This window comes from Microtus ochrogaster, chromosome 24 (genome assembly GCF_000317375.1).
Source record: "Microtus ochrogaster isolate Prairie Vole_2 chromosome 24, MicOch1.0, whole genome shotgun sequence".
NCBI classification, from domain to species: Eukaryota; Metazoa; Chordata; class Mammalia; order Rodentia; family Cricetidae; genus Microtus; species Microtus ochrogaster.
In genome coordinates, this window is record NC_022024.1 from 10,768,157 (window position 1) to 10,776,077 (window position 7,921).

A 7,921-nucleotide genomic window follows, 5' to 3' on the forward strand; every position below is an offset into this window, starting at 1 on the left:
GTCAGCAAGCTCTGGGCTAACCTGAGATTACAATGTTTCAGTTTTTTGCCTCTTCCCTGTTTATTGAGCTCTGTCATATATTTTTTTCAGATAGTTCCTTTATCTGCGGCACACATTTCCTCAACTGAGAACCTCTGAATTTTGCATTAACGTAAATTGCATAAAATCGTGTTAGCCAAAAAAGAGGTATTAAAAGGTGCTCGTTGAACTGAACTGTGTGTCTCATTCAGTGCTCTTCCTCCATCCCCTGAAGATGGGGGCAGCTAATGGGAAAGAAGATAGCCAACAGAGCCAACAGAGCCTAAATTAGGCGGGACCTCACGGGATCTGAGTGCTCCGGCGATACCATCTATTTCTTTTAGAATTTATTTTATCCCCAGCTCTGAGAGATGAGGCCAGGAATTGCACTCTAACAGGTAGAGCGAGATGATGACATGTATTTTTTATACCTTGCCAGGTTTTTTCTCCTAAAAATAGAGACATGGGAAGCACTGCGCTTGCAAATGATCTACTTGCTCCTGGGAGTATGGTGGGCTCCATTTCTGCAGACTAGAGTTCCACTCAAGCTGTCTTTCCCCTTTACCCCAGAGTCACTTTTGCTACACATCCCTTTATTGTAGAACTTGCTGATATACCCAGAGACTTGATTATATTCTCTCATCCACACTCCTTCTTTGGTCCTAGGATGTAACCTTTACAGTGACAGGGACTTTTGATGGATTTACTCACTTTGTGTATCCCAGCTGCCCAGAATAATACCTCCTCACACAGCATCCATGTTCAAAAACAATGAAAGTCATCAAGATGAGAAGCTCCAAAACTGGGGGTAGCCTGGCTGGAATTCTTGCTAAATTATCTACCTCCCAGATACACTATGTACCTGAGCTTGGAGGTATGAGGAATAGAATCTTTCTTAGCTATAACTTCTGGTATGAGAGCTGTTGCATGGATGGTTTCTGATGGGAAATAACTTCGCTATACTTGCAGAATGTGGGCTGCCCTAATATTTTTCCCCCTCTAAAATAATTTTCAAACTTACCTAAGTCTCTAGAAAGATGGCATTGCTACGGTAATGAGACAATGCCGCCGGAATGCCAAGAATATTTTGCTTTCCCATAGACAATTCCAACCTTTATTTTGGAGTAATTTAAATTTTCAATCAATGTAATTGGTTATGACTTTGCCAGCAAGAAGCCTGCTGGCTATGTACTTTGCCCAGGGCTACAGGTAGCTGAATGAAAAACCACACGAAAATCTCTTTAACAGGAAAAAAATGTCCAATTTGACTAGAGTAGCTCAGCATGGTAAAAATAACCTTGACTGAGCCGTTATTCTGGTGCCTGGCTATTCATATTACTTTACTCAAAAAAGAAAAAAATTAGTACAAGAAGATGGCCCATCAGTTGAGAGTGTCTCAGAATCCACTTTGGATGGCTCACAACCACTGGCAATTTTCGCTCCAAGGGGTCCAATGTCCTCTTCTGTCAGGCATTTATATGAATAAAGTAAGCCTAACTTCTAATTTAAAATAATTCTTCCCTAAAATACATCCTGATTGTGGTTTTCCCTTCGTCATCTCCTACCTACCTCCCTACCCATTCAACTCCACATCTTGTCTCTGTCTCTCTTTAGAATATAAGAGGAAAATAAAAAAGGAAACAAACCAAAAAGAAAAGAGAAGAGAAAGGACAAAAATATCACACACACACACACACACACACACACACATTCACACACACACACACAGAAACCCATAATAACACAAAGTCAGGAAACAAAATATACAAGCAAAAGATCGGTAAGATAACAAAAAAGGACAAACAAAACAATATGAAAAAGTGTTGTAGAAATGCCAGTCATCTTCTGTTGGGTATGGGCTATGCTTAAGTGCGGTTTATGCACCCAATGAGATGCCACTAGGGAAAAAACTAATTTTTGTTTTGCGACCAGTTATGAATTAGAGAAGCTTCTTGGTTAGGGATGAGAGCTCTTGTCCTCTTCCCCTCTCAGTGGTGGGGCCTGTTTGGGTTGAATCTCCACAGGCCCTGTTCATGCTGCCACAATCTATCTGAGTTCATACTGTGGTGTTTAGAAGACACTGTTTCCTTGGTGGCGTCCATCCCCTGTGGGTCTTACAATCTTTCTGCCTCCTCTTCTACACACAAGCCAAGATGGGAGGGATTTAATGGAGACATCCCATTTGGGACTGAGTGCTCCAAAGTCTCTCACTGTTTGCACATTGATAACTGTGGTGGGTCTCTGCATCTGATCCAATCTACTGTAAGAGGAAAGTTCTCTGATGATGACCAAGCGATATTGCAATCTGTGGGTACAGTAGAATATTGCCAGGAAGCTTTTTAGTGCTGTATTCCTTTAGTGAATCAGTAGTGAAGAAGGACACTTAAAAGAATTGAGAAATAGACATTTATTTAGGGGTAGACTTACAAATCAGAATCCTCTGCTTGAATGGAGATCAGAAACAGAATCCTGCAGCTGGAAAAGAGGCCTGGCACATGCTTTACATCTGCATAAATAGCATAAGAAGCCACACCTACAGCCTATGAAGTAAAAATATCTTTCTTATTACAAAAGCATCAACAATTTTATGTGACTAGATGAATTGATTCATTAATAATATGCTTCCAATGAACTGATCACATGATATGAAGCAAAACAGCCAAAAATGAATTGAAGAATTAATAGGGGTGGGGCTTGGAGGAGGTGACCTCAGTCTACTCACAACAGATGTGATTTACCCTGATAGTTTTTTCCTTTGAAATGACTAATTTCAAATCTTACACGGGCCTCTGGGAAATAAGAAAGTCTACGTGTAACATCATTTAGAAATATTCTGTGTGCCCACGGGGGCTGCATTTCTTTATCTCTGTCCTGGTACCACCGAGTTGCTTTCCTACTTTAAAGAAGAAGTCTGGAAAAACTACTTCGTGGTTTTAAAAGGTAGCTCTAATTCAGAACACTGTGGAAGTTACTGTGACTGACTCATACAACCAGTACCACCCTATAGATCTGTGTCCTTAATGGAATCATTTATATTGTGAAGAATTAGTAGAAAATGAACACTCCTTTGTGAGGTAAATCTCAGAGAGATTTGTAAAGGAGAAACACTTCAGAGACATCTTTCAAAATAAATTTGACCTGGGCTGGAGAAACAGGTCAGGGGTTAAGAGCACTGGCAGCTCTCCCGAGAGGTCCTAAGTTCAATTCCCAACACCCACATGGTGGCTCACAACCATTGAACAGTGGGATTTGATGCTGTCTTCTGGCATAAAGATATACATGCAGAGACAGAGTATTCATATGCATAAAATAAACTTTAAAAATTTGACATGATGAGCTTCCACATAACCAGGCTGTATGTGGTTGAAACCATCCACTGAAGCCACCTTCTTAGGAAGCTTGAAATGGATAAGTCCAATTTATTGACTAGGTTTTCTATTGTGTAGTGTTCTATCATTTGAATATAATTATGGCCAACATTCATTAAAGGTTTTCTACATGGCAAGTTCTGTGCTAACTAATGCATCTCCAGTTTAAACTTTCATAGTAATCGGCTCAAAAGTAAAATGTTACGTTAGCAAAAATTCAGATATTTATTTATTTATTTATTATTTATTGCCAACTTAGGCATTGTTTGTGGTCATGTGCTGCCATGGAACCTGGTGTGTTTCTGACTCCCTGCCATGGCAATATATGCCTTTACATGGATCACGTTCAGAAACTGTAATGCCAGACTACTCTGTTAAACTCTCTCCCAGAATACATACATACACACATGTTCATATTCACACTCATGTATTCAGAGGTTGGCGTTCACTAGAATTAGGTAGGTGATCAATGACAGGGCAGGAGATGCTGTCTCGAAACATCAGTAATACTCTGCTTTTAGAACATTCCATGGGAAATTGTCTCCAGAAGAATGAACCACTTGTGGTAGCCAACACTTGCCCTAGCAATGCCCTAAAGAACAAAGACTGATCGCAAATAAAATAATGCTCCGAAGAACCTGTCAGCAGTTGCTTATCATAGAACAGAAGAAGTGATTTCTTCTGTAGAGGATGGGGGTCTACAGCCATACCACCCTGAACGTCCCCAATCTCATCTGCAGAGGATGCGGACAGACATGAAGATGTGTAGCAAATAGAAAAGTGTCAGCAGAGAATAGGAAACGGACTGAGTTTAGGAAGCTCATTAGCTATACCGCTATTCCACATGAAGAGAAACACTAAGAGATTGTGGGTACCAGTGGAAGGGACATGAAATAGCTAAAGAGATGCAAGGGACTTGCTACCAAGTATGGAATCTATAGCTAACAGTGACCAATTCCTCACTGAAACTTGTACTGGGTGTGCCTCCCCCTGTCCTTCATAGAACTTCTCTATTAACTTCAAAGTTCATCATCTTTTGTTTGAGAGACATCGTTCATGAGAGGCAAAGGAAGTAGTTTTCCTAGTAAAGAACTAAACAACATAGGTTCAGAGTGAAACAGCTCAGGATGAAAAGGAATGACCTGGAAATTCATAGCAGAAGATTATGTTTAAATTTATCAATTTGCCACTAATTAAAAATTATTTCTCCAACTGTAGCAAGGAAGAGCCATCTACCCTCTGCATAGAGAATAAGTGAAGAAACCCACTAAAATTCAGCAAATATAAGTTACTACATTGGCCTCTTACAAGAACTCTGTGAAGTGTTTAGTTTTGGAATGGTGGTGACAGCTTAAGCCCATCTAGGTTAGTGGATTCGCTGGTATCATTTATTTGTCCAACAAATAGCAAATTGGCTTTTGAGATCAGGTCTTGGGAACCCTGGTTCCGTGCTGGTACTAACTGTGCTTTATTGATTCTCTGTTTAATGACAGAGCTTGCTTCTATCGTTCAGCCAAAAAGAATGAAATCTATCATTCACAGCAAATATGTGGAACTAGAAGACATTAAGTTAAATAAGCCAGACATGGAAACTAGATTCCCCCGTGTTCATTCTCATAATGTGGAGGCTTAAAAAATTGAATCTGACTGATGAGTACAGATTATGGAGGACTGAGGATGACAGAGGGAAGGGGATTAAATGGGAATAAGGGAATCTGTATTTGATCAGTGCACACTGTATGAATACACTAGAACACTGCATAGAGCTCATTAATATTGACAATTAATAAATGCCAATTAAAACTAAAAGCTAAAAATTGCTGGGATCATCTTAATTCATAAAATAATAGTTAGCTAAAAGGATCACAAAAATTGCCACAGTATAAGATAGGAAAGACTTAGGTTAAAAGTATTTTTTTTTCACTCTTCAGAAAAATAGACTTCAATGCAGAAAAACTCAATGTCAGCTTATAATGTAACTTGGCTCTTGCTTTGTTGAGATTTATGGACTTGAGGAATTTGATATACATGAAAGTGTGTATTATAAGAAATGAAGTTCTTAAAATAAGGCCAATATTTTTACTATAAATGTATATATGAATAATTCTGCTTAATAAGATACAAACTACTACAGGATATAGTGTTGGTTTCATTATTATTTCATCGTTAAATTTTACTTCAAAGCTTGCCTTAGATGTGTCCCTTAGTGCCAACACATTGTCCTGTCACTGGAAAGGTCAGATTCATCCAAGATGTCAGTAAAAGATTTATTTACGAACCACTGACTCTCCTGTATTAGCTCTCTGTCCATCCCAAGACATTAATCAAACTGCACTTACGCCATCCATCATTCTGACCAGCACAGAGCCTTCGAATAGTGCTTAGACTAGCTACTTTGGAAGATCTAAACACATATTCTACACTCTTCTTTTAAACCTCCTTCCATTAGGCCACTTTGGAGCTACTGGGAATTTAAGACCATTCAAGAAGTACAGTGGGATACAGGTTATGAGCAGTAGACCCATCAATCAAGCCCCATCCAATTGCTTTGTTTCTCCACATAACGACCAGATAACCTAAAAGAATGGACCCTGGATGGCAGACTCTCTGCTGCTCTTACTGCTTATGTTTTACAACTAAGATGTAGGTCTATTCCTTTTTCTTTGTCATATTTCTTCCTTTCCTTGAGTCTTACAGATAAATACAGTAGTGAGTGATGCAGTTTGTTAGTCTGTAGAATTGAGTAGAGACATTTTCAAGATAAACTTAAAACATGTATATTTCTACGACATGGAATGGTGAGTTAGAAAAAAAAATCTCCTAAAAATATTCACTGAATGTTACATGACCTCTAACACACTCAAAAAATTAACCACTTTTCTCTGTGTGGGCATAATTTTTTATTTATTGATTAGAAACCAAGAGTTCTATCTGGCATGCAACTCATGCCTGCACCGTAGCACTTGAAAGCCTGAGACAGAATTTTAGTCTCCAAAGGAAAAATATACTAGGAGTAAAAGAAACACTGTGTTCTGGGGTGCTCTTAGCATTCAGCAAATAGATCAGGAAATATGGTGAAAACTGAAAGCTGAAAAGCTGCAGTAGGATATGATGCATCACTTATATTCTAAAACAGCAGAATAGTCCATTGCCATTCCATTTGTACAATCCTTCATTTTAAATAATAATAATAATAATAATAATCTATATTGAGTACTTATTATAAGCCAGAAAGTCTTTTAGTCACTGGGGAACATTTATCAACAAAATGAACAAAGATTATACTCTTCATAGAGCTTGTATTCTAAGTAAAATATATAGCTGTTGAACAGAAAATATATGAATCTCTTTAGTGTGTTGATTATTAGTATACATTGTGGGAAAAGGTTAAAATGTAGGTTAAATCGAAAGAAGTCAGGGCTCAGGGTTTGGATGAGAGAAATCCTATAAATATGAAGAGTTGGCAGAACTAGTAGATGTTTTACCTGGAGTCATAGGGAAAGTGCAAACTAAACAGATACTAGAAGTCGATGGTGAAGAAACCAGTGGGTGCTTGAAGAACTTCTCCAAAGATGAAACAGTTGCAATACAGGCCATTGCTGTTCCATGGATTTCGTATTCAATTCAGAAAGAACCACATTGTACATCTGGGAATCCATCTGTCTGTCTGTCTCTATCTATCTGTCTGTCTATCTATAGCTATCTATCTATCTATCTATCTATCTATCTATCTATCTATCTATCTATCTATCTATCTATCTATCTATCTAAAATATAAAAAAAATACAGATGCAAAAATGCCAAGTCAAACCAAATGGACATTTTCCCCATCAAACAATTCCATTAATTCAAACTCCACTGATTTCAAATTATAACATAAGTGTAAGAATAAAGAAGAGATGAGAGTTACTTCTGGCCAACTGATACACTAACTCAAGATTGTACTCCTCACTAATGTTTTGGATATAAAATATTTTTAATTTTCAAACATGGGAACACACTGTGATACTTTGTTCCTCTCAAGAAACCTGAAGGTGGGGCAGGGAATGTGGAAGATGCCTCCATTGGTAGTGCTGTGCAAATGTAAAGATCATCATTGGTCCCCAGAACCCCTGCAAGAATCCAGGCACGGCAGCATGCATCCTTGTAATTCCAGTGCTAGAAAGGCAGAGAACAAGCAAATATAGGCAAGATTCAGGCCAATGAGAAACCTTATCTCAAAGACGATTGGCATTCCCAAGAAACGTCCACACATATGCCCAAAGGTACACAAGCTCCCAGACACACACACATTTTTTTTTTAATGAGAAGAAACTTAGGGGCCCTGGCCATGAAGATCAGTGACAGAGAGCTTGTCAAGCATGTGCAAGACTGTAGAGTCTTGGGTATTAGGGAGAAAGAAAAAAAAAAGTTGTATGAGCTATCTCCATACAAATAAGTCAACCTGATGTATTGTGAATGAGAAATCTAAGCAGGATATGAAAGTAAAATTGCCTAGCAAGCTTGTGTGTGTGTGTGTGTGTGTGTGTGTGAGA